Source organism: Marmota marmota, unplaced genomic scaffold (assembly GCF_001458135.2).
Source record: "Marmota marmota marmota unplaced genomic scaffold, marMar, whole genome shotgun sequence".
Taxonomy (NCBI): domain Eukaryota; kingdom Metazoa; phylum Chordata; class Mammalia; order Rodentia; family Sciuridae; genus Marmota; species Marmota marmota.
This window is the reverse complement of record NW_025999842.1, coordinates 12,223,870-12,250,639: the sequence shown is the minus strand read 5'-3', so window position 1 is coordinate 12,250,639 and position 26,770 is coordinate 12,223,870.

The following is a 26,770-nucleotide window of genomic DNA, read 5'->3' as shown; positions in this document are numbered from 1 at the left end:
GGCAGGTAGGGTGTGACTGTAGGAAGTGAGTCCCTAGGGGCATGCCTTTGGGGTATATATTTGTCCCTGGCAAGTGGAGTCACTCTCTATGCTTTCTGATCATCCTATCCCAAGCTTCTTTTTTCCACTACACACTTCCACTGTGATACTCTGCTTCATCTCAGTCCCTGAGGAATGGAATCAGGCACCTATGGACTGAGACCTCTGAAACCGTGAGCCCTCAAATAAACTTTTCCTCTTCTGATTGTTCTTGTTAGGTATTTTGGTCACTGTGGCAAAAGAAATAAAAAATAAAAATAAAAAAGCTGACTAAAACATATGTATATGTGTTTTAATCTTTTCTAGCATCTAATCTGCTACTGGCTGTACAATCCCTATATAATGTATTATTTTCTTCACTACATCATTGCTGAAAAACGTAGCTTATTTGGATTGATATTTGTAAAGGAAAATAACTGATATAAAGATGTAAATTAAGTGCGATTTTCAACAAAGTTCTTATTGCCATTTGATTCAAACAAGATTACATCCAAATTCTGATGAAAACACTTGAATGAAGCAATTTTCACAGGAAGCTGTTACCCTGCTAAAACACTCAGAAATACAGATAGCACTGAAATGGGATTTGGTTGTGTACTCCTTGATTCAACTATTCAGACAATGTGCTTTCATTTAAATGAGAAGCTGAACCCAAGAAAGGTAGTGGTATTTCTCACCCATATGTAATGAATCATTAGGCCAGTGGCACTGAAAATATTAAAAAGGATAAAGAGAAACTGAGAAGCACATGTTTAGCTACACTGATTCATGCCATATGGCCTCCAATGTGATTATCCAGGGAAAACTTTTCAACAAAGCTTCCTATCCTATCTACCCATGTGTCCTTTCTCCATATTCTGCCACCATTGGGCAAACTTCGGGGCTTGCAAATGCCTATACTTTCTCTGGTCCTTCCAACCCCCTATACCTCGAAAGATTTATGTTCCTTCCAGAAATGTATGAAAAAGAATATAGAATGGCTGGATCCTTACTTCCAGATGTAAAATAATCTTGTCTACAGTTAGAGGTTGCAGGTATACAACCAATATCTTTGTGTGGAGAGAAACTATGAGCCCATATTAAGTAAGTTTTTAGCAAAAGTAAAGAGATATCTTCAAACGTTCACTTTACAAAAAAAAAAAAAAAAACCTAATTGTTGGGAGACTGAACAAGATAGTTTGTAAATGCACATATTTTGATAGAAAGGTAAAAAAAAAGAGATGAGAGTTTAAATGATGTCTAAGGGATTTACTGACCTAGTTAAGTCAAGGCTTACATATACACTTGGGAAAATACCTCAGTTCTTTAACATGATTAGATGCTAGTTACATGTCATGGTCTATCAAAAGGTACACTAGCTTCTGACTCAGTGATTCTGCCCTTCTGAGAATTACAATCCACTATCCCTTCAACAGTCAGATCCATCTTTTCTTTTCCATCCTTCTTTGATATACTTAGCAGAACAGCCCTTGTCCTGTGGTCTTTGCCAAGATACCTGAAACACACTCTATTCACTTTTGTCAGAGTATTAAAAGGAAGATTGGCAATTTCTCCTCCTGATGTTTGGTGATTACAACTGTTGTGCCATTAGACTAGCATAGGTGCTCCATCAGAACAGTGCCACATGCCCAGCTAACATATTTTAGAAGGCTACCAAACATAAAAGATGCCAACATTTACAAATCAGGAGAATTCAAACACAAAAACAGATTTCTGATATCTTTTGAAAAATTGAAGCTACATGAAAACATTACTATATCCTATGCATCAGCAATCAAAAGGGATGTCCTCTGGAACCAGGATGCGCATGCCCCAGTGGCCATAACCCATCTGTTTTCAGTGTTCCACACTCTGAAGCTTAGCTTCAGCTGCCAGTTTCCCCTCACTGTTGATATGGCTTTCGTTACATCTAAGGAACTTCACTCACAATGTTCCATGCCTAAAAGTGTTTTGTTTACAACTACTGACCATGATAACAACTCAGCTCTCTCTGAAAGGCAGAGAATTGGCCATTGAACTATAAAGTTTAAGTGGTCAAGTTCAAGAAAGGGTAGTTTGTTACCTGCTGGATCCTAGCATTTGCTCAGTACTTTGCATAGATACTTCCTACATCCAAATTGTAGGTCGGGCAAATGAATGATCCTAGGAACAGGAATAATGTATTCTCTCAAATTTATGATCTCATTCCTGCCCAGGGTAACTTAAGCACCACCATCATAGTCTCCTTGCCCAGGTAATGTGGAATGGGTTTATCATGTCCCTAAAACTATTATGTTGAAGTATTAACCCTCAGTACTGTGGAATTGATTTTATTTGGAGATAAAGTCTTCACAGAGGTTAAAATCAGGTTGTTGGGGTAGGCTTTAATCCAATATGTCTTAAAATACTTAAAAAGAGGAAATATGGAAACAGACATGCATACAGAGAGAATTCTGTGTAAAGAAGGCAGCAGATATCAAGGTCATGCTTGTACAAACTAAAGGCAGCAAAGATTTCCAAAAGCTGGCAACTAAGGGAGAGGCATGGAATAGATTCCTCTTTACAGACCTCACAAGGAACCAACCCTGCCTGAATGCAACTTCTAGCCTTTAGAATTATGAGTGAATAAATTTCTGTTGTTGAGCTACCCAGCGTGTGTTATTTTGTTACAGCAGCCGCGGGAAATGATATACCAGGAGCCTAAATGGTGAGCTATTTGCCTCCCAACAAGATCCTGTTTCCTTTCTTTCTAGTGCTGCTGGGTGCTCCCTTTCTTTCATCAATGCATGGGAGAAATCAATTTATTTAAATCTCTTATCAATGGGACTCGGTCATCCTTATTTTATTCTACCCAACTCCAAAGTCTGGTACAACAGAATTCTGAGAACTTCCTATGACGTACACGCTTTAAGGTTTGAATTTAGTGATTCTGAGCAATTATGATCTGTGAGTGTATTTCAGAAGGAATAAAGGAGATGATAAAATTTGTGCAACATGGGAATGGCAAAAGTCAAATCTGAATGTACTTTGGAACATTTGCCTCTATTAATACAGTATTAGTGCAATAGGGTGAAGGAGATAGGCTAACTTCAGCAAAACCTTGGGATAGTTTTGTATCTTTTATGGGCTTTTCAATTTTTCTTAATTATTCTGGCTCTTAATTTTTAGATTAATTTTGGTCATTTTCTCTTCAAATTATTGTTAGGAATATTAATTTTTTGCTTCTGCTACTAAATGAAATGTTCAAAAGCAAAGTGGTCCCAAATGAATGTTTATGATCACAAACTAAATAATATTTTTGAATACTAAGCCAATTGCTCTCTCAGCCCCAACTTTAACAATTTTTATCAAATACTGACTAAAATTTATCTTTCAGCCAATGATTACTACTTCTTCAACTATTTATCCTTTTGCATTACTTTCAAATTTCACCAACTACAATAAAGCTTTCTTCATTTAAAAATATCCAAAAAGGTTGAAGAAATAGTTCGAGTTTATTTGTGTGAAGACAGCATTAAGATTTTAAATATTATAGTTGTCAGGGTCATTTTCATTAATCACAGACACTACTCCACCATTTATCCCAAACGCCAAGTCAGAACTGAAACGTGTTTTTTGCTTATTTCACCTAATTACTTTACAAAGATCAGATGTGGCTCACTCGTTGATTATTGTCAATGGAAAAACAAAGACAAGAGTTATTCTTTTGTTTGATCTTTGAGCTGATAAAATAAACATTACAAGTCAAGTTTTTAAGTGCCCAAATAGTGACTACAAATATTTAGTTTTTATCATTTTCTCATTTCTGCAATTTAATAGACTAATAAACTGCTTCTAAATTTATTGGCATCTAAATGTGGGAATGAGCCACAGGAGTGAAAAAGAAGGGATAAAGGTGCCATGATCAGTTTGAAAACACCAGTTTTTCAAATCAACCTAAATGGTTCTAGGTGAAACCTAAGTAATAGTTTTCCAAAATTTGACAAGTCTAATATGACAAAATGGAAACTGAAAGTCAGTATAAAATTCTGTGCCTCTTAGTTAAGTGAATGACGTGCAAATTATAACTAAACCCTGGATATCTTGAATCTATTATTATATAGTCAAAATCTCAGGCATAATAGTCTTGCAGGCCTGGAAGCATTATCAAGATTCAATGATTCAGTGAGCTTGAAGATAAAGAGATAATCACCTTAAAGTGACTCTTGGATGCTTCCCTGGGAAATGAACAACTGGAGCATCCTCTTCTAAGATTAGGAAACTTAAAAGAGGGGAACACTTGAAAGACAAAGACATTTATTCTGGCTGCTGGCCTCTTCCTCTTAAGAAAGTCATAATGCATTCAGGTAGACACATCCATTTGTAAAATTAGGATTTAGGCCAACAAGAAAATTTAGAGGTTTGAAAGTAAAACTGGCAGTTTTCCATATATAGATATTAGAGGAAAATAAGGTCATTCTGCAGATCATTTCTTGTAATTTCTTCAAACATGTTGATGGACATGATCAAGGGATGATGGCTGACACCTTAGCCTACCTAAGCACCACCCAAAAGCATCATCCAGAGTCTAGCAACACTTGCAAGTAAGAACTCTCAAATGGCACTTACTCTGAAAGGAACATCTATCTATTTGGGGAAAGATAATATACAGCAGCATTTTCAAAATGTGCAGAGGTGGAAAAATAAAAAGTTCAGCTAAAATGTTTAGATCATTGTGGGAATAGGTCCACTTTAATATGCTTTTCAATTCTGAACACATTGGCAGTGCTCAAAACACATTACAAAAGTAATAACATGATAATGGAGTTGGGAATCCTGTAAAGGTTACATAGAATTCAATTTATAAATCAAAATGCCTAAAAATCAAACTTGGGCCAACCGCCTAAAGGTATTGGATTTTCACTACATTGAATAAGACAAGGATCTCATAACCATGAAAATAAACAGTGACCAATATGCCCAGGGCCTAATTTCAAACTATTTAGACTTTCTTTGCTATTTCTCTCTCCTTTAAAAAATATTTTTTTCCCACAATTTTCATAAGCTTCAAGGCTAGAACATCTAAGAGTTTGATAATCGTCAAATATTTCTGAATGTGAGAATGAGAAAATGAGACAGCCTGGAGAGAGACTTTCAAAAACTAATTGGTCACAAATGAATGTTTGTCAAAATATATGATCCCAATATAATCGTCAGCAATGGAATTAAGCCAAAATAAATAAATAAATAAGAACCACTGAACACTAGTCAAATTATTTTAACTTGACTTATTTTAAAACTTTTAAATATTATTCTTATATAGAGAGATTTATTTTCTTTAATAGGCCATAGTTTAAGAGTTTGTGAGGAACAATTCTAGGTATTGAGGGCTTTTTAAAATAAAATTTCCTCATTTTCTTACATTATAATAATAGCTTTATATTTTTTCAAATGACAAAGATAAAACATAGAACATAAGCATGAAAAACATTTAAGGAATGCAAAAAAGTAAAAGGAAGAAAGTTAAAATCATTAAGGCAGTCTCTCAACATTTTGTTAAAAATATTTCAAACATTTCTCAATTATATGAAGATGTATATGAATAAACCAATAGGATATCATATATGCTTTTAGGTTCAAAAACTTTGTATTAATAATAAATAATATACACCATCATTTAAAAATTTTTAAAACTAATGTATATAAGCAAAATGAATGCACAATTTCTCCTATGGAGAATATAACTCTTTTTCAATTGACACCTAATGTTTGTACATATTTGTGGAGTACAATATGATAACTCAATATATGTATACAACATAATATGGTCCAATCAGTGTAATTAAATTTTTCATCGCCTGATATGAGGAATATTAAGCAAAGTATTCTCCGTTTCAATTGAAAGGGAATTGAAAATAATGTTTCTGGTTGAGGGCATGTCCCTCAAAAGCTCATGAATGAAACAATGCAGTAAAGTTTAGAGGTGAAATGATTGAGTTATAAAAGCCTTAACCTAATCAGTGCATTAATCTACTGATATAGATGATAAGTGTATGCAGGTAGGGTATGGCTAGAGGAGGTAGGTCACCGGATATGTGTATTGGGGGTTTATATTTTGCCCCTCATGAGCAAGAACTCTCTACTTCCTGGTGGCCACATCCTGAGCTGCTTTCCACAACCACACTCTTCCACAATGAAGTTCTGCCTCATCTTAGGCCCTGAACAATGGAGTGGGCTGTCTATGAATGGAGACCTCTGAAGTGAGCCCAGACTTTTCTTCTCTAAAATTGTTCTGGTCAGGTCTTTTAGTCACATAAACAAACAAACAAACAAACAAAAAAACTGACTAAAACAACAGGCAAATAAGGTTCTCACTGCTGGGTAAGGGTCATTTAACTTCACAAAGTAAGATCCTTCCTTTCTCTATTGGTGAATAGAAAGAAAGGACAACTGAGGCAAAGGAGAAAGATATGACTGGAAGGTATCCCTGACACTCTTCTGGGAATTAGAAGAAAATGTATACAATTTCAGGATTAAGGACAAAATGCACAATTTTGACTCTCATCCTTACATAGGATTTTTATAGTGACATGGAGATGTGTGCACTCAGAAATAAAAATTCCTCAAATTGAAGGAAATTCAAGGAGAGATTCAACAGTGTTTCTAAATGTTATCCAAGCTTAGAGTACTTGCTCCTAGCAGAAAATTATTCATCCATTTAATCTAAATACATGTAATTGGGGCAATTTTATTCTCAAATTTATAACATGTGAGTAATATGAAATTAATATCACAGGCAAAATTACCAATAAACAAAATGCTAAACTAAGATGCATAGCTGTTTCCTAATTCAATTTGCATTCATTTGATATTGGTTTATAAGTTTTATTTTTTTTCTAGGATGATCAGTTAAATGAAAGTAGTTATCAAAAGTTGAAGAGAAAAATGTATATATTTGGAGTGTACACACCAGATACTATTCTCTGCATTTTATACTGCATCTAAGGACTCATTTAATTTCCTCAACAAGAGTAGAAGACAGGATTTGTCATCCCCAATCTACCCCAAAGGAGAAAGGCAAATTTTAAAAAATTATATTCAGCAAAATAATGCTTTTGGAAAAATGGGGAAGATTATTGTTATTCACTTAAGCAGTAGAACATTTATAACTTATTTTTCTGTAATCATACAAATTTAATAGCTATTGTTCAAAACAATAATTAGTAAGGTTTAGAGATAAAGTTATTAACTAGACTTACCTTATTGCATTTGACAATGTGTTTTCCTTTCAAACTTTTGCATACTTACCTGGGAAGAGACTTTTGGCCTTTATATTTAAAAAGACTCTAACCATGAAAGTCATTACTTAGGATTTCAGATTCATTCATGGGCTTGCCACTCAGGCCAGGGATTTCCTTCTTGTCCTCATGACTCACCTTGTCCTAACTGAAGCCAAAGTATCTCAGGAAAAAAAAAATAATAATCATAATAACCTCTAGAATACATGTCTTAAAAGTCAAACTAAAAACTTTCAAAATATTATAGCAAGTCAAATTCCCAAGAGGGCTTAGATGGGTAAATTTCATGCATATAGGATGCTAATAAGATACATAGCAAAGTCCATAGAAAATAGTGAGTCAAGACATTTTGAAAGTAAAATGCAAGGGAAAAGGTTGTCCAGGATATCCAGATTATATCTGGCATAGTGTTTTGTACATTTGAATCACTTAAATATTTATTGCATTAAATATATGCATGAATAAAGGAGAATGAGTCCCTCTTTTCTAGGTAGGAAAAGTACAAGTAAAAGTCATTCTGAGAAAGTGCACTCTTCAACCAAAATATCTCTATTACAACTGGAAAGCAGGAGGCCTAATGCCAACAACATCCAGAATCACAGCAACAAAAACAACCACAAGCCCAGCTCATCAGGGAACCAGGTTCATATAGAAACATATAGGTACATATAGAAAGAAATGTTGAAAGTTCTACTTGCTGCCACTGGCGTTATGTACATTAAGAACACAAGAGTGATTGTTTCTATTATTGATTCACCTGGTTCTGATTACTTTTCTAGGATTAAAAACAAGTCACCTCTTTTAGTTGTAAATTTGTGTACTGTCCTGTAATTAACATCCCTAAGGATATATTTTAAACTAGGATGCTAATGCAGTTCATTAACAGGCTTAAATAACAGGCAGCCTTCAGATTCTGAAAGTATATTCTAATAAAGACTAAAAAAATATAAGAACTCATTCAATGCTCCAAAGAAGTAGTGATGAATAGTTTTGGAAGTCTTACAACTTTGTGTAGTATACAATTATATCAGATGTTCATGATATTAAAATCTTAAGGCAATGTTGATTGTGTATGTGTATTTGGGTGGTGAAATGTGGGGATTGTGTCATTTGTCTCTTCCACAGTTTTGTAGTCTTCACATTCATATTGCAAATATTTAACTTGTATAATAAAACATGAATATATAAATTGGATATACATACAAATATGTAATTGATATATACATCTTAAGTCTTTGATGGCAGGCACTTCTCCCATGAGAATTTCTAGCTTCTCTACACAGCCCTATCAGTATAAGATTCTCCATTGTGTTTTCTTGATTTGATGTTTGTTTAAATTGTTACATGTGTACTACTTTGCTTTATTATAAATCTTAAGACTACTTACAGCATGAATTAGAGAAAATTATCTGAGTGAAAATTAATGGAAATTCAAATGTTTTCATCTTTCACACCAGTGTATTATCTAGCCCAGACTCTGTGTGTGTGTGTATTCTTGAGAACTATCCTAGATTATTTTTCATTTAAAAATATTGCCCTAATTTGAAAATACATTTTTTACTTTCAAAAGAAGAGGTAAAATGGTGTTAATTTCATTTAAAATATTCCTAAAGGTATTATATTTTTTACAAACTCCAATTCGTTGCCTATTGCCTAGTTTTTGAAATCTATGTCATTTACCCTGCTAATTCTATTTCCTTTGCCTTATATTCTTCCAGTCTCTGCTATCACTTGTCTCCTCTAATATGTTACTACTAGGTCTTGATTCAAATAGCACCAAAATCACAACTCAGGACATGACCTTGGGGATCCTCTATCGCACTCCTGCATTTCTAAAGAAACTAACTTGATCAAGGTCAAGTAGCTAGCTAATGATAAACCTGGGTTTAAAACCCAGGTATTCTTCCTGTAAGTTCAATGTTTTCTAGAACACTACAGGATTAAATTTCCTCATAGTATTTTGAAATCTTTTGAAAAAAAAACATGTATTTATACAAAATGTATGACACTACCTCACTGTAGCTGATGGAAAGTGGAATCTGAAGGTATTATTTCATAACACTCTTATGTTCTAGTTCATACAGAGCTAGAATTTTGGGAGTTAATGCCAAGTTTTCTGGGAGTAATTTTTCTTCATACTTTGGGACAAATAGTGAAACTTACTGAAGAGCTGCATTTGAGTAAGATATTCTCCCTTCTTTTCTTTTTGTTCTTCCGGAAATTACTCCAGGTTTATTGCATTTCAACACAGAAGTTAAATTCTGAGAAGCCCCACACACAGTCACCCACAAACCAAGGTTTGCATCTTTTCTCCTTACTCGGAGGTAAAGCAGAAAGCTTTATGTAATAGACATTTTATCAAGTGATAATGATTCACTTGAAATATCTTTGTTTTAAATGAACATGGTTGGTACTGTTTTGCCTCCTTAGTTTATGCATAAAAGCAGGCTGAGGTCACGTGGTAGAAGGCAGAAATGTAAGAACAAAATCACAATAAAATAAAAGTGCAGTTACAGAGATGTGTAGACAATGCTGTTTTCTTTTTCAGGGCATAAGCACATGGTACCCAGGCGAGGTACACTCCATGTCCAGCTACAGCATACACAGTGTCAAAGGAGTGAAGAACATTTTAGAGCACTTAGAATTCAGGAATTGGGAATGGCCATGGTAGAAGAGAAGAGAGATCTCATTTGTGGCCCAGGTGCAAAGGGGTAGGGGTCTTTGTACTATAGGCAGGAGGGATCTTTTGGAGGTGTGCACACACCACATAAATTGACTGTACTTGCATCTATATTTGTTTAAAAATTTGATCTGGGAGGAGGGAAAATGTAGTCTTCTTTATTTTCTACAAATCTCTTTATTTTCTATAAATATCCAGTTAGCTGACGATAAAAATAAAGAATAAACTTGTGGTAGTTAAAGATAATTGATTCCTTCTGGCTTACAAAAGTGCCACATATTGGAATCAATTCAAAATTAAAACTCCTTATTACTGCTGATTCTTTCTTTTAGGTGTCTCCTCTGTATTCTATGTTTTGAGTTTGCTTTTGGCAGCAAGGAAAATAGAACTACTGCATTTTCAAGAAGCAAGAAGAGAGGCCTGTAGTGGGTATCCTTTGTTCTGCATCTTTGTGAACTTCTCTGAGATGGCTATGCTGATGTACATGCAAGTATGTCTTGCTCTTTCCTAGTCTTTTGGGTTAACATGCCTTTGACTAAATCACACCTCCACGCCCTTTGACATGACTCATGAATTTTTCCCTCTGCTGAGCAGAAAGCGTTCTGGCCATGGGTAACTGGGAGAACCATCATCCTGGCTCATTTGTCTAGACACCTGCCTCCACCATTCTGCTGGTGGCAGCCCAATACTGGACTGGGACCTTCTCTAAAAGACAAGTTTTCCCAGGAACACACAGGAGGCAAGGTACTGCTGGCAGTATTCCCTGATGCCTCAAAAGCCTTCCAGGTTGTTCTGGAAAGAATGGCTTCTCCAAAAACAAGATTTCATATATAAAATAATAATAATAATGATTATTGTGGATGAAAACAAGCCCAGTGATTTGTGAACTAATAAATATTCTCTTAATTACCAGAGATACTAGGAAGTGGCTAGGCTAAAATGGAGAGGTAGAATTAAATGTAGGGTCCTTTTTGTTGTTGTTGTTTGGTACCAGGGATTGAATTCAAGAGTACTTCAGTACTGAGCTACATCACTAGCCCTTTTTTATTTTGTTTTGAGATAAACTCTCAGTCAGTTGCTGAGGCTGGTCTCAAACTCATGATCCTCCTGTCTCAGCCTCCTGAGTCATTGGGATTACAGGCATGCATCACTGTGTCCAGCTTTAATTATGTTAGTAAAGCACAAAAGAGATAGGACCCAAACCAAGAAGTACACAACAGAGTTAAAGACAGAAGCAAAATGTGAATGATATTTAAAAGGCAAAATTGACAGGAATTAGTGATAGATTTGGCTTGAAAATGTGGAGCAAAAACAGAATTGCAGATTAGCTGGATGCTTATTATATCTTAGGGAATCTGTAGCAATAGCATTAATCTCAACAAAGGATATAAAATGTTGGACCGGACAGGGAAATAGAATAATATGGGTTTAAGTTCAAGTCAAGGTGATTACATTTGGAGCTCTGACACTAACAGGTGACCAATAAACAAATGTCATATGAATGAACTGGTATATCACAAGGATGTGACGATGTATAAATAGTTAATGCACCAGTGTCTGAAGTTGGCTTCTCCTTCTTTTCCAAGTAAAACAGAATGCAAAACCGTTTATTGAAGTGAATCATGGGGCTAGCCTAACAGTGAAACAGCAATCTGTGTCTACAAAAGAAAAGCAACAAAAAGTGATATTATGCAGACATTTCCAAAAGCTCAGAAATGGACCATTAAATGCAAATTACTTTGCCTTTTCTATTTTGTCCTAACATTTACTCAAGAAATACTTCATAGGGAGTTAACAAAAATAAGACTAAATGATAGGCTTTCTTTTTCCCTATCTTTCATATTAATAATTCACCCAAAAGGGCCTAAAAACCCAAATCATTATATTTTAAAGCAATTCATTATAACCTGCCAACAACTTAGAATAAGAGCCTAAAACCTAAAAATGAAAACTGGAATGAGTTAACCCTAAGTAGGAAATGAAAATAAATTAACATTAGGCTTTTATTTGGTCCTTTGTTGAAAATATAGGGCTAATATGACATGGACCTGAAGCAGGAGAGTTAAGATGAAAGTGGCAATGTCACATGGGGAAAGAAATCCACAGTATTTCTCTCCTGCCTGACAGTTTAGTCCCATCATTCATTTCATATCCCCAGGACTCATTAATGAATGAAATGGAGATACCCAAAGGATATAGTGAAATTCTTCAGCAGAAATTAAACAGAGAAAATGACAGGTTATGGAACCCACATTCTTCCTACTAGTGCATTAGGGTTTCTAGGGCTATGCTGGACATAGCTGCTGCTATATTTTCTAAAATGCCTGGAGAAAGTCATATGTTAAGAATCAGATTTTGAATTATGCTTTTAATTCTTTTATACTCATCCATTACCAGAAATAATGAAATCTTAAGTATGTCTGGAATATTTTCACAAAATTATAAGTCAAACGTCTAAATAGGAGAAGCCTAATTTTTGAACCATAATTGATTTTACTGTCTGTTGTAATCTAAAAGAATGTGGCTGTTTGTTAAAAGGTACTGAGCCTTTAATTTGTTTGTATCTGAGACAGCCTTGGGAGAGGGAAACAAAACCAGCTAAGTTTGAGTAACAACACTGGCCACCCTTACCCAAGGCACAGCTCAGAGGGTTTACTCAGACTGCTGCCTAGTTAATCAGAGAGATGCTGTATTTGTTTCTTAGGGCTGTCATAAAAATTACTACCACACAGGTGGCTTAAAACAATAGAAATTTATTATCTCACTGCACCAGAGGTGAGAAGTCTGAAATCCAGGTGCCAGCAGAACTGCTTCATGCAGGAGGAGCTGGGGAACACTCATTCCATGCCACTCCCCCAGCTCCTGGAGGTGCATTATGGTTTAGACTCAGCACCCTGATCTCTGCTCCCTTTTTACATAGCCCTCTTCTCCCTGTCTCTCTTTTTCTGTCTCTTCTGAGGACACGTTCATTGGAGTTAGAGCCCACTCTAATCACATATGACTATTCCAGAGATGAACATTTCAGGGTTAATGGAGGAATTCTGTCCTCTTATCTCAGATCTTACTTAATTATGTCTATAATGATCCTGTTTGTGAGGTTCCAGGTAAACATACATTTGGGAGGATACTATGCAACCTACTGCAGATGTTTATAGGAAGAAAAGACAAAGTTGAGAAAAGAAAAGAAACTTGAAGGACCAATAAAGACAATATGGCAATTAGCAAATTAGACTCAGCAAATCACCATGACGTAAACACCAAGACGTTCATATCAAATCCCTTCTGAAAGCAAAACTGGAAGTAACAGAAGTAGTAGAATAAGAGTTGTACATTAATAAGACCACTGGGACCTAGAATGTTTCAGTCCTGACCAAATAATGCAGAAACATGAGAAAATAGAGGGAAAGGTGTTCTGACCAGTCCAAATAGAGTGGTTGTACTTACTCAGGCAAGGAAAAATTTGAAAGATACTTTTTTAATATGATTTGGCCCATTTTTATTTGCTGATAAATAAATTAATTGATGTTGAAATTATAATTGTCTTAGTATTAAACAGATAACCCATATAATTTACCCAGGCATTACTTGTTTCTTTCATTTCTAAAACTTTCCTTACCTAAATCACTCTATCTTAGAACTCTACAAACTAACAGAGATAAGCTATAATACATAAAGGAAAAATTAGGAGGAGAAACTTCCCAGACTCATTTGGAATTTTGCTAAAATCCCAATCATGCTCGACTACAATTTTGTGTATTTAGCTTAAGACTTCTACCTACATGAGAATGCTATTACTGATGTCCTTAATGTCCTTTAAGAAATTTGGTCATTCAAATAATATTTCTTGAACATCTATGTCCCATTAGACATACTTTTAGGAATTAAGGATATGTCAGTGGCCAAGGTCAATGAATTCCCTGGATAAAAAATGTAATTATCTAGATAGATAGGGCAATAACAAAGAGTCCCTCCCCCAAAAAGATTAAATTAGTGTCTTTTTCTCAAGCAATAGTCTATTGTAAATAGTCTCAAGCAATAGTTCATTATAAATAGTCTCAAGCAATAGTCCAATAGTAAACATTGCAGGGTTAATCTAGGAATTCTACTATACTTAAAGATGCCTTCTGTTTTTAATTACTGTGAACAAAAAACAAAAAATTGATAAGAACAATGTAGAGCAGAAAAAGTTTATTTTTGGTTTATGATTTCAGAGGTTCAGTCCATGCTCAGCTGATTCCATAACTCTGGGCCCAAGGTGTGGCAGAGTATCATGGTAAAGGAAAGCAGCTCAGGATATGGAAATCAGGAAGCAGAGAGAGCTTTGCTCACCAGGGACAAAATACAAACCCCAAAGGTATGCCCACAGTGACCTAGTTCTTCCAGCCACACTCTATTTGTTTACAGTTACCACCCAGTTAATCCATGTCAATTAATTAATCCATTCATCAAGTTAAAGATCTCATAATCGAATCATTTATACTCAGCATGTTTTGAAGGACATAGTATAGAAGTAAGACAGACTTCTCAGTCCCATCTTGTCCAAAAGTAATCATGATCACATGAGCATATCTAGTTGCAAGAGACTAGGAAATGTGGTTTCTTGCTAGGTGGCCTTTTGCTAAAGTCAAATGGGTATTGAGGGCATTTAATAGTTTTGACACAAATTAAGGTGATATTCATGAAAAATAAAAAGGTTATAGTCATATTTAGAGGTAAAGTAGAGACGTGTTTTGGGGGGCTGACCCAAAACATTTCCCAACTTCTAACCAATGTCTGTCCACTCAAAGAGATGAGAGAATGGCAAGAAAGAACAATAGGAAGTAGAAACCACTGGATGCAATTGCAGTTGATCCAAGAGACGATCCTGAGAAGGTCAGTTATCCATAGTGAAATGGGATCAGGAAACCCCTTTCTTTTATCTCCACTTATAAGATCAAATGGAAGCTCCTTATCCACACGTAAAAATCAGAAGAACTACATTTCCAAGCATCCACTCCATAGTGCTAAGCCAGAGACTAACTTGCAGCTATTATTTTTATTAATTATTGTTATCTTCCATATGTTCTGGGAAATATCACTGACATCATTTAAAATTAAGATTACATACAGACACCCACAAATACAAACACACACACACACACACACACACACACACATCCTCTGCTTGTATACATTTAATTGTGGGCATAAATTGATAAAATTTTATTTTCAGAGTAACAGGCATGAGTTTATAAGATTGGGACATTGTTCAGAGAAGAATGCTGAGTTTTTGTCCCTGAGTTTTACATAGGGACACATCAGAGAGATTTATAACTGAATTATTGCATACACTATCACAAACCCAACTGCTTTCATATTTCACCATGAAAGTTTCTTTATTGGAATATTTTTTATTATATATCTTATTTTATGTTTGTAGTAACTTTCCCTAGTATACTTTCCATTTCTCCAAGTAAAATTATCTATTTCTGTTTCATCCTTTATTCTAAACTGTCAGGAAAGTAGTTCAATTGTTTAGATATGGGACTTAGAAATTACCTGAGTGACACATTAATATTTTTCTCTTTATAATTGCAACAAAGCATTTATAAAGCAACTAATTTACATTATATATTTGCACATGTTTTGTAAATCTGTGGTAGTGATAGATTCCTTGAAAAGAATGCATCTTCCCCTATCCCCTAAGTTATTTTATTAATAGAGGAGACTGCAACAGATATACCACCGTTAGTCCCACTTCTCCCCTTGGCACTTTTTTTAACATTTATTTTTTAGTTGTAGGTGGACACAATACCTTTATTTTATTTTCATGTTGTGCTGACGATCGAACCCAGTGCGTCACGCATGCTAGGCAAGTGCTCTTCCTGAGCCACAACCCCATCCCTCCCCTTGGCACTTTAATGGCTGGTCCCTGAAAGAGGTTAAAACAGGTGAGTTGAGAAGGTAGGGGACATTTTATAACCAATTTTGTTCAGACTGTACAAAATTCTACTTGGGATCTGTAAGGACCTAGATGGGAATTTAATCTAATTTAACATTAAATACTACAGAATGGAAATGGCCTTTGTATTTGTTTTCAAGGTATGACAGTGACCCCTGTGGTTGAGTTGTTGAGATGTTGAAGAAGGGAGCTCTTATGACTGTTGGGCCAGCCTGACTCACATGTGCGCGTGCATGCGCTCTCTCTCGATCGAAATCTCTCTCTCTCTCTCTCTCTCTCTCTCTCTCTCTCTCTCTCTCTCCACCCTACCACCTGCCTTTTCTTCCATATCCTACACTTTTACACTTTCCTTCTCCAAACTTCCTCTGTACACTCTAGCTTCTCTATGAGAAAAGCATGATCTTCTCTAGCCCTGAATCAGTCTTGACTACAGTAAACTATACTAAGTCACTCTGTCTAAATCACTTTTGGACCCATGTAGAACTCTACACCCCATACTTATTCCTTTAAAAATATATAATGCACAATCACTATGCACAGGCCATTTTCTTGGCACTGAGGAAATAACAATGAAGTCAGGCAAGGTGTTTTCTCCAAATGAAAGAATTTACATTTCAGTGGTTTTGATCTCTTAAACTACCATTATTATAGCATTAACCTAGATACTAACCCTTGGCTTCCCACACTGATTCCAAAATGTCAGTTGATATTTTTTCTCCTTCATCATAGGAAATCATTTTGATAAGAGGACCTATGAGTTCCAAAGCCAAGTCACATAGTTCACAGGATAATCTCTTCACTTTATCTCCAATCTAAGGTTCTGCTCTAATAAGTCTATTTTGCAGTGTTTCCCTATGGTTTCAATCCTACCTACTCTGGCCAGTTTCCTGAGTAAAAACCCAGACATATTTTATTAACTCTAAGTAGTCCAGAGTTTAAGACTAGGCATCCCCCAATGGTTGCTTCACATAATCTTTGAGTACCACATCTCTGGGTCCTGGTTTTATACTTAAATTACCAGTTGGGATTGGTGATACCTTGTAGGACTTATAAAAACTCACTCTTTTTCTGAAGTCACATTAAATGTTAACCCTCATGGACTCTCAGCATTGCTTTCTTAGATGAATATCTTTCGTTTTTCACATTTGGGACAAACTTCCCTCCTCACCTTAGTGTCTATTGTTAATGCATGCATTTATGTTAGTCTTTAAATTGTAAGATACAGAAACTTGTGCATCTGTGTCTCCATCTCCTCAAGTACTTAGACTACACAGTATTTGTAAATTGTCATCCCAGGTTATCAATGCACAATGGAATGTAAATCTTCTCGATTATGACCATTGAGCCACAGTTTTCTCTGGACCTCAGCTCTGTTGTAATAGCAATCCCTTTGGAAATGCCATACTCAAAATGAATGTGCTTTTATAATGGTCCAAAGGCCATTTAAAAGCAGCAGTTGGTCATAAGCTAACATTTTATTCAAATCCAACCCATTAGAAAAAAACCACACATCAAAAAAATTAACCTTAAAGTGAAATATTTAATTTAAATTATATTATGCTTTGCTCTTTATTTTCATCTGTAAGTGCATTGCTAACTGATGCTATAACTTATTTCAGCTCTTTCCCTAGTAAAGTGTAACATATCCATCATGCTGAAACACTTAAGTTGCAGGCAGTTTACTCACATTAGATCTCATTAGCAATTACACCAGTGTTCAAAATACATTACCTCATTTGTCTCATAGCCCATATAGTTTTTTACATAATGAATTAGACTAATTAGTCTCACATGACAGAAGGAAATCTTAAATAACACTGTCCTTACTTTAAGACAAGCTTGACTGAAGTACAATGAAAGAAACCATAAAATTAATTTGTTTTGTAAGATAAAAAAAAGAATTAGATAACCAAACTTCAATCTAAATGTTTGTGCTCTGGGTTGAGCATGAGAAGAAACAAAAGCAGCAAAAGGACAGGCAATGCTTTGTTCGGTTTGGGTTTTTGAAAGACATAACTTCATTATTTGCATAGCTAAGAGCCATGCTTCAATGTCCAAACCAACTTACTTATAGACTTTTCAATCGAGGCCATTATTGTCTTTTGGGAAAAACCTTGCTGATTGTAATCAGCCAAGAAATTTACAGCTATTGCACTGATCAATAGCTAGAGATTTTGGGAAGTACAAAGCCAGTCCTCTGTCCACATGTTTGTTTTGCCAATACAGAATTGTTTTTTAGTGGCCCCATTCACTCTTCAAATGACTCTTTACAAAATCAAATCCAGTTTTCTATCCACTTCACACTTTAGAGGAAATCATAAGACATACAAGGTTGAAAGGTGTTACTCATTCAAGGGTTTATTTTACCCTGAGGAGGAAAATCCTAATGGCCCCCATCACTCCACCTGCGCACTCCACGACCTTACAAGAGCCCAACACCTTTGTGCTCACCAGTATAGTAATTATCTGTCATCTTTGTAGATCATAATTACTTTCCTCATTGTTCTATCAAGGACTGTCATTGCCATGAAATGACTGTGAGTCTGTTAACTAGTTCAAAGTGCCCCCAGTCTTCCATTTATGGGCATAATAAATTGTGTCACCTAAACAGAAGATACAAATCTGGTAGCATATCGGTTCCTAAAAGTATGCTCAAAAACCTTGAGGCGAAATTTGACCCACTCATTCCTCTTTAATCAAGGTGACTTTTAATATGTCTTTTTTAATGTCATGGTAGTTAAAGATAATTTAGCACTAAAGGGGAAAGTGAAATAAGGATTCTGGGTCAATAGGGAAAGAGGTTTTCAGAGAACTCTCACATTATAAAAATGAATTTTCCTTTTCCTTTTAAACCATGCATCTTTTTCAAAGAAAATGTACATTAGAGAAAATGAATCACTAAGACAGTAGGATTTGAGTCTTTTGAACATGCCTGATTGGAAAGCTCATTTTCCTCTTCTTACCATTTTCTTTTGCTTTTACAAAAATATTTCACATACAAAAAATTATCTACCAGACTTCACTAAAGTATGTGCCTTATGTTCAAATTGCATCTTTTAAAGTAGCATCCTTTTTAAAATAGACTTTTAAAAATGCTTATCAGTGTCAGTTTGGAAAATATTGACTCCAGTATTTGCTATTCAGAATTTAACTCACAGAATCAAGAACTTTCCAAGTTAACTTTCTTTTTCTCAACTCCCACAGTTCTACGTATGTTCTCATTATACCTGGTGGGCAACTCAGGGAATCTTGTGCCGCTGAGTTAGGACAAAATAGAAATGTTAATTCTGAATTTGCATCCTTCAGAGACCTTCAGTATTGCCTCAAAAGCTCAGAAATGACCCAGTTTTACCAAATGATAAATGCAGGATGTCCTCTACAAAGGTGGTTGGAAATTCATTTCAATTAGTCTTTTTTTTTTTTTTTTAAGTAAACTCCTGCTATTTAGCTTTTTTGGCTAGTCACATTTGGAGCTCCCTAGAATGAAACTACCCCCAGCACCTCAGACTTTGCAATCTACATGGGGAAGCAGTTTATGCATGCAAAATCAATTTAAAAATTGTATCAGAAATTATAAAATAACCAAAGGTGATAAATGACATCATTAATCATGGAGAGAAAAGATCAAATTAAGACAAAGAAGATGGGAACGAAGGAACTGATTCTCTTTAACTGTAGAAAGGATTTGGCTATTTGGATATGGTTCAGAGATCCCATATGTTCTCTCATGAGAATTTTTTACTTTGCCTAATTGATCTCCAAGTAGAACTCAGTCCTTCTCATGTTTAAGAGCCTCCCTGGCACAAAGAGGCCTGTGGCTCCCATCTGCCTTTAATAAGTGACTCACACTATGTAGTCCAAAGTCTCACAACAGGGTTATCTTGAGGAAGCAGGTAGGGGCTTCTTTCTACCAGTCAATATCCAATGGTCATTTTAACAGTGGGTATGAAGTACTCCTCTCAAGCTTTTTCCTAACATTATCCTCTCATTATCGTTTTTAAATTATAAAGTCTCTTGACTCTTTTGCTTTCTTTGGTGGCTATCCAAAACAAAACAAAGTAAACAAGTCTCTGAGCCTCAAATTTATGACCTCCATATGCAGTTACTTGGCATCTTGTAGGCTTGTACAGCATAGACCAGAAAATATGTTTAAAGTTCTCTGAGGTATTAAGACATTGTTTTAGTTAGCTTTTTATCATTGTGACCAAAATATGCAACAAGAATAACTTAGAGGAGAAAAAGTTTATTTTGGCTCATGGTTGAAGAGGTTTAGGTTAGTTCTTGTTGGGTTGATTCCATTGCTCTGGCACCAAGGTAAGGCAGCACATCATAGAGTAAGGGCATGGTAGAAGATTTCTGTTCCATTCATGGTGGCCAGGAAGCAGGGATAGGAAGGGTAAGGGTCTGCAGGGAAAAAAAAATCTTTCCAGAGCATGCCCCCAGTGATCCATTTATCTACAGTTACCACCCAGTTAATCCATTCAAACTAGTTTGAACTGATTAGGTTATAGCTCACAATCTAATCATTTCCCCTCTGAATATTTCTGTATTGACATAGGAGCTTTTAGAAAGCACCACATATCCAAACCATAATGGGTACAAACAGTATAAGTACCTTCTTGTGCCTTTTCTAAGCCCTCTGGATTTGCAGTGATAGATCTATGCCATTTGGTCTCCATTATCAACATGTCCTCCACAAAGACACCTTCTCAATCATTTCTGGGCTTAAATCATTCACTTCTCTAAGAGTTCCATGAGTAGCCTGTACCTAAAGAAATTCTTACCTCTAACTTGATCTAGACAGAAAAAAATCTGCTAGAATAATAATGGACATATATTACAGGAGTCTTAAGTACCAATCACTGCACCATGAAATTTATGTATAGCATCTCATTCAATCCTTGTGACCTATGCTGCAAAACCACTATTTTATCTCTATTTCAAGGGTAGGAGCCAAGGTTCAGAGAGTTTAAATGACTTGTCCATGTCCAATTAAAGAGAAATCTAATCCATTTTTGATGCTGACTTCACATCATTGTAGGGCATCATTTGGAGAAGAAAAGCAAATCCTTCTTGTTTATTCTCTTGCAGAAGACAACACTGTGTGTTGGAGAGTATAGTGTTTTCTACTTCTAGCTGGTAGAATGAGATGGACAACACATTCCTGTATTTAAAAATAGAAGTGATGCCTGTCTCACACTGCATTGGTGGAAACTAGCTATGTGGATGTACCTGGATTCAAAAGAGCACAGGAAACGCATACCTTGTCAGATTCTAAGTGAAAGTGCCATTCTGGAGAAGGGAGACCACACACTTTTAGAGAAGAGCTAATCATTTATGTCACTTTTCTTTTTTCTGCCGCATACCCCCTAAATAACAAAATTCCAATTTAAAACATCCACTAGTGAGTTAATTACAAAACTGGTATGCTGTTGCATTTTCTTTCCAACTTTTTACTCCTTAAAAGAATCATACATTCATACCCTTGGCCATGACTCTCTGTTATCTCCCACTGTAGGCAGAAAAAGGATTGTTCTGGCCAGGGAGTGGTAAAAATGACAATGAACCAGTTTTGTAGTAAGGTTTTAAGAAACATTGTTTGTACAACCTCTTGTTTCTCTACCATACATTGTGAGAAAATAAAACATGCTACAAGTAGTCGTTTTTTCCAAAACAAGGAGTTATGTGGACCAGATATGAACCCAACCTCAGATTGGCATCAAGCCCAGCTTGGTTCAGCCAAACTTAGTCCAACCCTGAACAAGAAAAATAAATGCTTATTTTATAAGTTGTTAAAGATTGGGGTCTTTTTTGTTAAACAGCAGTATATTACTTCAGGAATAGTTGACCAATACAGTGAGATTTGATCATTCTGTGAGTATAAGTAATGAACAGCTGGCTTCCTAGAAAGAATCTGTAGGCAAAATGAGCAGTTTGAATTTCAAGAAAACCAAAGGTTTCTTTGACCAATAAAAGAAAGTAGAGAAGAGGGTGGAACACCAAATGTGAAGTCCACTTTTGCAGCCAAAGTAACAGAGCAGCCATTTCTCAGGGCAGAAGGAGGACACTATGGGAGAATAAAACTTCCAGGATTCTTGCTCAATGTCCTCTTGAGCCACAGAAACATAAGCCCTAAAGATAATGTTTGCTTTCACTTCTCATAGAAACATTTCCACGTACATAAGGATTAGGTCTTTAGCCATGTGTTTCCTCAGTTGCTCTGATTCAAAGAGTAATAACCCTTTTCTTATCTCTGGGAAAACCAAGCATTTTCAGTCTAGGAAAGATGTCTTCGTTAACAATGAAGATGACAGAGAACATTGCCTTTTAAGTTTTTACAAGTCAAAAGAAAGGAAGAAGGGCTAGGGATGCTCAATGGTACCACATGTGTATGCATGAGGGCTTGGGTTTGATCCCCATCATCATCATCATCATCATCATCGAAATAAAACCAGAATTTGGAGACATCTTTAGGTTGGATTTGTATGGGGTTATCTGATTCCTGGAGATGTGATTTTCATTCCTGAATCCTAAGGATAAGGTCTCAGTCACAGGGACCAATGCATGTATTATTTGTTATAAGGTAATCTATAAAAAATTTATCTCTAACCCATTATGTTTCCTACGTGCATTCCCAACCAAATTAACAATGATGAATATTAAAAACCCAACTAATCACAAACTAGAGTTAGGAAAGTGATAAAAGATATTTGCCTATTTTATGATTTTTTGCAAACTTTATACACATTCCATGCTAAGAAAATTACCCTCTTCTGGTCTGCAAAGACTTGAATAAGCAACAAGTACAGACTGTTGAGTTAAGTCTCATGCTGAAAGAGTCAACAAGGAGCTGAACCCTCCTGGCAGCAATTAAAAATGAGCTTGGAAATAACTTGTCCAGCCCCTACAGAACCTTTAAATGATTTCATTCCTGGCAAACGGTTTGACTACAACCTGATCAACCAGCTGAATCATTCCTGGATTACTGACTTTTAAGAACAGGGGAGAAAATAAAACACTTGTCCTTTTAAACTTCTAAAGCTGAAGATAATTTTTTGTACAGAATAGATAACTAATACTTGCATGTAAAATACTTTCATGGACTATATAACACAATCAAGGTTCAATATATATTAGCTAATAGTGATTGTGCTAGTTATCACCTAAGCAGAATGCTCTTCTTTCCATGTCATATCATACCAAGTTAGGGGAGAATGTAGCAGAGGAAATATTTGAAAAAAATAATGACTTTGCAGATTTCAAACTAACAACAGTAACAACAAAACACTAGTATAAATCCAAGTAAACAAGAAAAAAATTCCAAGCAAGGTAAATTAAAAAGTATTTCTATACATATACATCACAGTCAAACTGTACAGACTGAAACCAAACATAAATTCTTTTAAAAATATTTTTTAGTTATAAGACATAATATGTTTCTTTTGTTTATTTATTTTAATGGACCAAACCCAGTGCTTCACATGTGCAAGGCAAGCACTCTGCCAGTGAGCCACAACCCCAGCCCAAACGTGAATTCTTGAAAGCATCCAGAGAATAAAGATCACCTTTCAGTTACTTAACTGCTGACTTACACTGCTGCAGCAATGAAATCCATAGGAGAGTGGAATGACATCTGGTACCCAGCATTCTATACCAATTGAAAATAACTTTCACAAGTGGAGGCAGGGCTAGGGTGTAGCTTGGTGGCAGAGCACTTGCTCAGTGTGTGTAACACCCTGGGTTCAATTCCCAGTACTACAAAAACAAACAAACAAATGAAGTGAAATGAAGACATTTCCATATAAACAAAGAAATAAGAGTAAATTACTAGCACATGTTAACTAAAGGAAATTCTAAAGCATGTACTTCAAGTATAGGGAAAACAAACTCCAAGGTAAGCTTTAAGGTATAAAAATAAATGAACAGCAAAAATACGTGTAGTATATTTAGAAAATCAAAAGAAAAAGATAATGACTGAAAAAATTAATGTCTAACTAGAGATAAAGCAGATTGAATTAAAATTCACAACTCTAATATATCTCAGGAAGAGGTAAATAGAATTAGACTAGTCTAAGTTGCTTTGTTTTCAACTACAGTCAAGGTCAAGAGTGAGTATTGTAATTACTAGGATAATCAACAGAAGAGAAGCAGAGTTCATACATTTCAAACAATTATGGGAAGAAATGGAAAGATAAAAATTAGCTCAAAAAATCAAGAAAAAATAAAACATTCAACAATGGGGAAATTGGTGGGCATAAAATTAAAAGTGTGATTTTAACTGCAACACATAAGTATAATTCTATAAAATATAAATGGACTAAATGTACCACATAAAAGCCATGGTTTCCAGAAAGGGGAAAATAAAACACAACATGCTATAAACTGCATGCTATTTATAAGACATTAAAAAAAGAACAAAAACTTAAAAACCTATAAAGTTTGATGTTAAATAAAAACAGTTACAAAATACAAACACCACTAGAAAAGAAACCTAATATAGCTACTAACACTGAAAACAGACTTTAAGACAAAAGGTTTTGTTGGAAATGAAGCCACTTTATATGGGTAAAAATTATTCAGCAAGAGGATATAATCATTTTTAGTGTATGGGTACTACTCTTAAAATCTGTACAACAAAGAGGTCATATGAACACAGAAAGATGGTATGGGCATCTATAAGCCAAGGGAGAGGAAAACCTATCTTGTTGGCACATTGATCTCTAGAACTATGAGAAATAAATTCTCATTGTTTAAATGATTCCTGTTCTATGTTTTTATGGCAGCCTAAACTAATAGTCTAATAAATAGACTTTAAAAAGAGAAAACATCAGTAGTTATGTAATTATTAAAGAAATTCAAATAGTACTCAAAAATCTTTCCACAAAGAAAACTCTAAGTCAAGATTCCTTCTCTGGAAATTTCCACCAAATATTCAAAAAGCATTAATTCTAATCCATCCCCATTTTATCCAGAAACAAGGGTGTGAGGGCAAAGCATTTTCATGTGTACAAAGCATTCCAACTCATTTCATGTGGCCCATAGTACCCTAGGAACAAACAATCACGAGCTATAGAAAAATTTAAATCACAGGTAAATCTTACTCTTAAACCTAGATCCAAAAATTCTAAACACAGAAATTGCAAATTAAATTCAGCACAATAGATAATATATCATGACCAAGTTGGGTTTATTCAAGGAATTCATGATTGATATAACTGAAAATCAACCAAATTTACCACATTAACAAATTTAAAGAAAAATTCATATATGATCATCATAATAAATTTTTAAAAAGCATTTCATAAAATTAAGAAGACTTTTAAAGATTCACAATTATTTTGTTTAACATATGAACTGACTAGACATTAGTAACACAGATGTAGCAATTTCTGAGCAAATGTCAGATAAAAATTTATTATAGGAGACCTAAATATATCAGATAATAGATTAGATTATCTTTTGGGGTTTGAAAAATCAGTATTACAAAAATAGTTCACTTGAAATTTATTTAGATGCAATGTAACCCAACTAAAATTCCATCAATTTGTTTTGCAAAAAAATAAAAAGTGGCTATTAAATTTTATGTACTGATTTGATACTATAATATTTCATGTATATTTGATACAGCCAAGTATCAAGCCAACATTGAATAAGAAAAGCAAATTTGGAAAACATGCCTAAATCAGATATCAAGATTTATTTTTAAACTCAGTAATTAAGACAATTTAATAATGGTACAAAAATGTTACAGTGTAGATGTGAGGTATCCCCCAAAACCTCATGTGTGAGACAATGCAAGAAGGTCTAGAAGAGAAATTATTGGATTATGGGTGCCTTAACCCAATTAGTGAAGTAGTCCCCTGATAGGGATTAACTGAGTGGTAACTGAAAGTGGATAGGGTGTGGCTGCAGGAGGTGGGTCCTTGGGGATGTGCCTTTGTGGTACATATTTTGCATTTGGAAAGTGAAGACTCTCTCTCTTTTTCTCTCTGGTTTCTGAACATCATGTGAGCTGCTTTCCTTAGCCACACTCCTCTGCCATGGGTTCTGCCACACCTGAAGCCCTGAAGAATGGAACTGGCCTTCCATAGACTGAGACCTCTGAAACCGTGAGCCCTCAAATAAACTTTCTCTCCCTTAAAATTGTTCTTTGCCAAGTCTTTCAATCACAGCAGGGAAAAAGCTGACTAAAACACAAGCAAATAAAGCATGATAGAAATCCCAGGGATAGACCAGACATGTGTGGGCACTTGCTTTACAGTAAGAGTGTTAGTAGTGATCAGTGAGACTAAGTCAGACTTTTAAACAAATGGAACCAGGGCGATTTGATGTCCATGTGGGAAAAAACTAAATTAAAGCATAATTTCAAACCATACACATAAATCAATCCCAGGTGGAAAAAAGATCTAAAAATGAAAGGCAATGCTATTAAGTTTTTGTATGATAATAGATGAGAATATCTACATGACTTCAGGGTAGAGAAAATTACCTAAGTAAGTCACAAAAGCCCTAATCATTGTGGACAATATTGGTAAAAATAACTGCAGTAAACCAAGTTTCTGTTCATCAAAAACACCAAAAATGAGAGGGAGAAAATAAAGAGAGAAAGAGAAGGCAACACATAGAAATGAAGAAAACATTTATAATACCTATCAGGCCTTATATTTCAAATATACATGCAATGTAAAAATAGGCAAAAGACTTGGAAAAACACATTAAAATAGAAGAGTGTGGAATGGACAATAGGCATATATAAAGGAGCTTGTCTCCACGCATAACCTGGGGAATATCAATCCAAACAACTTCAGTGAGATAATTGTATAAGCACAAATATCTAGGTGTCCACCCTGGAGA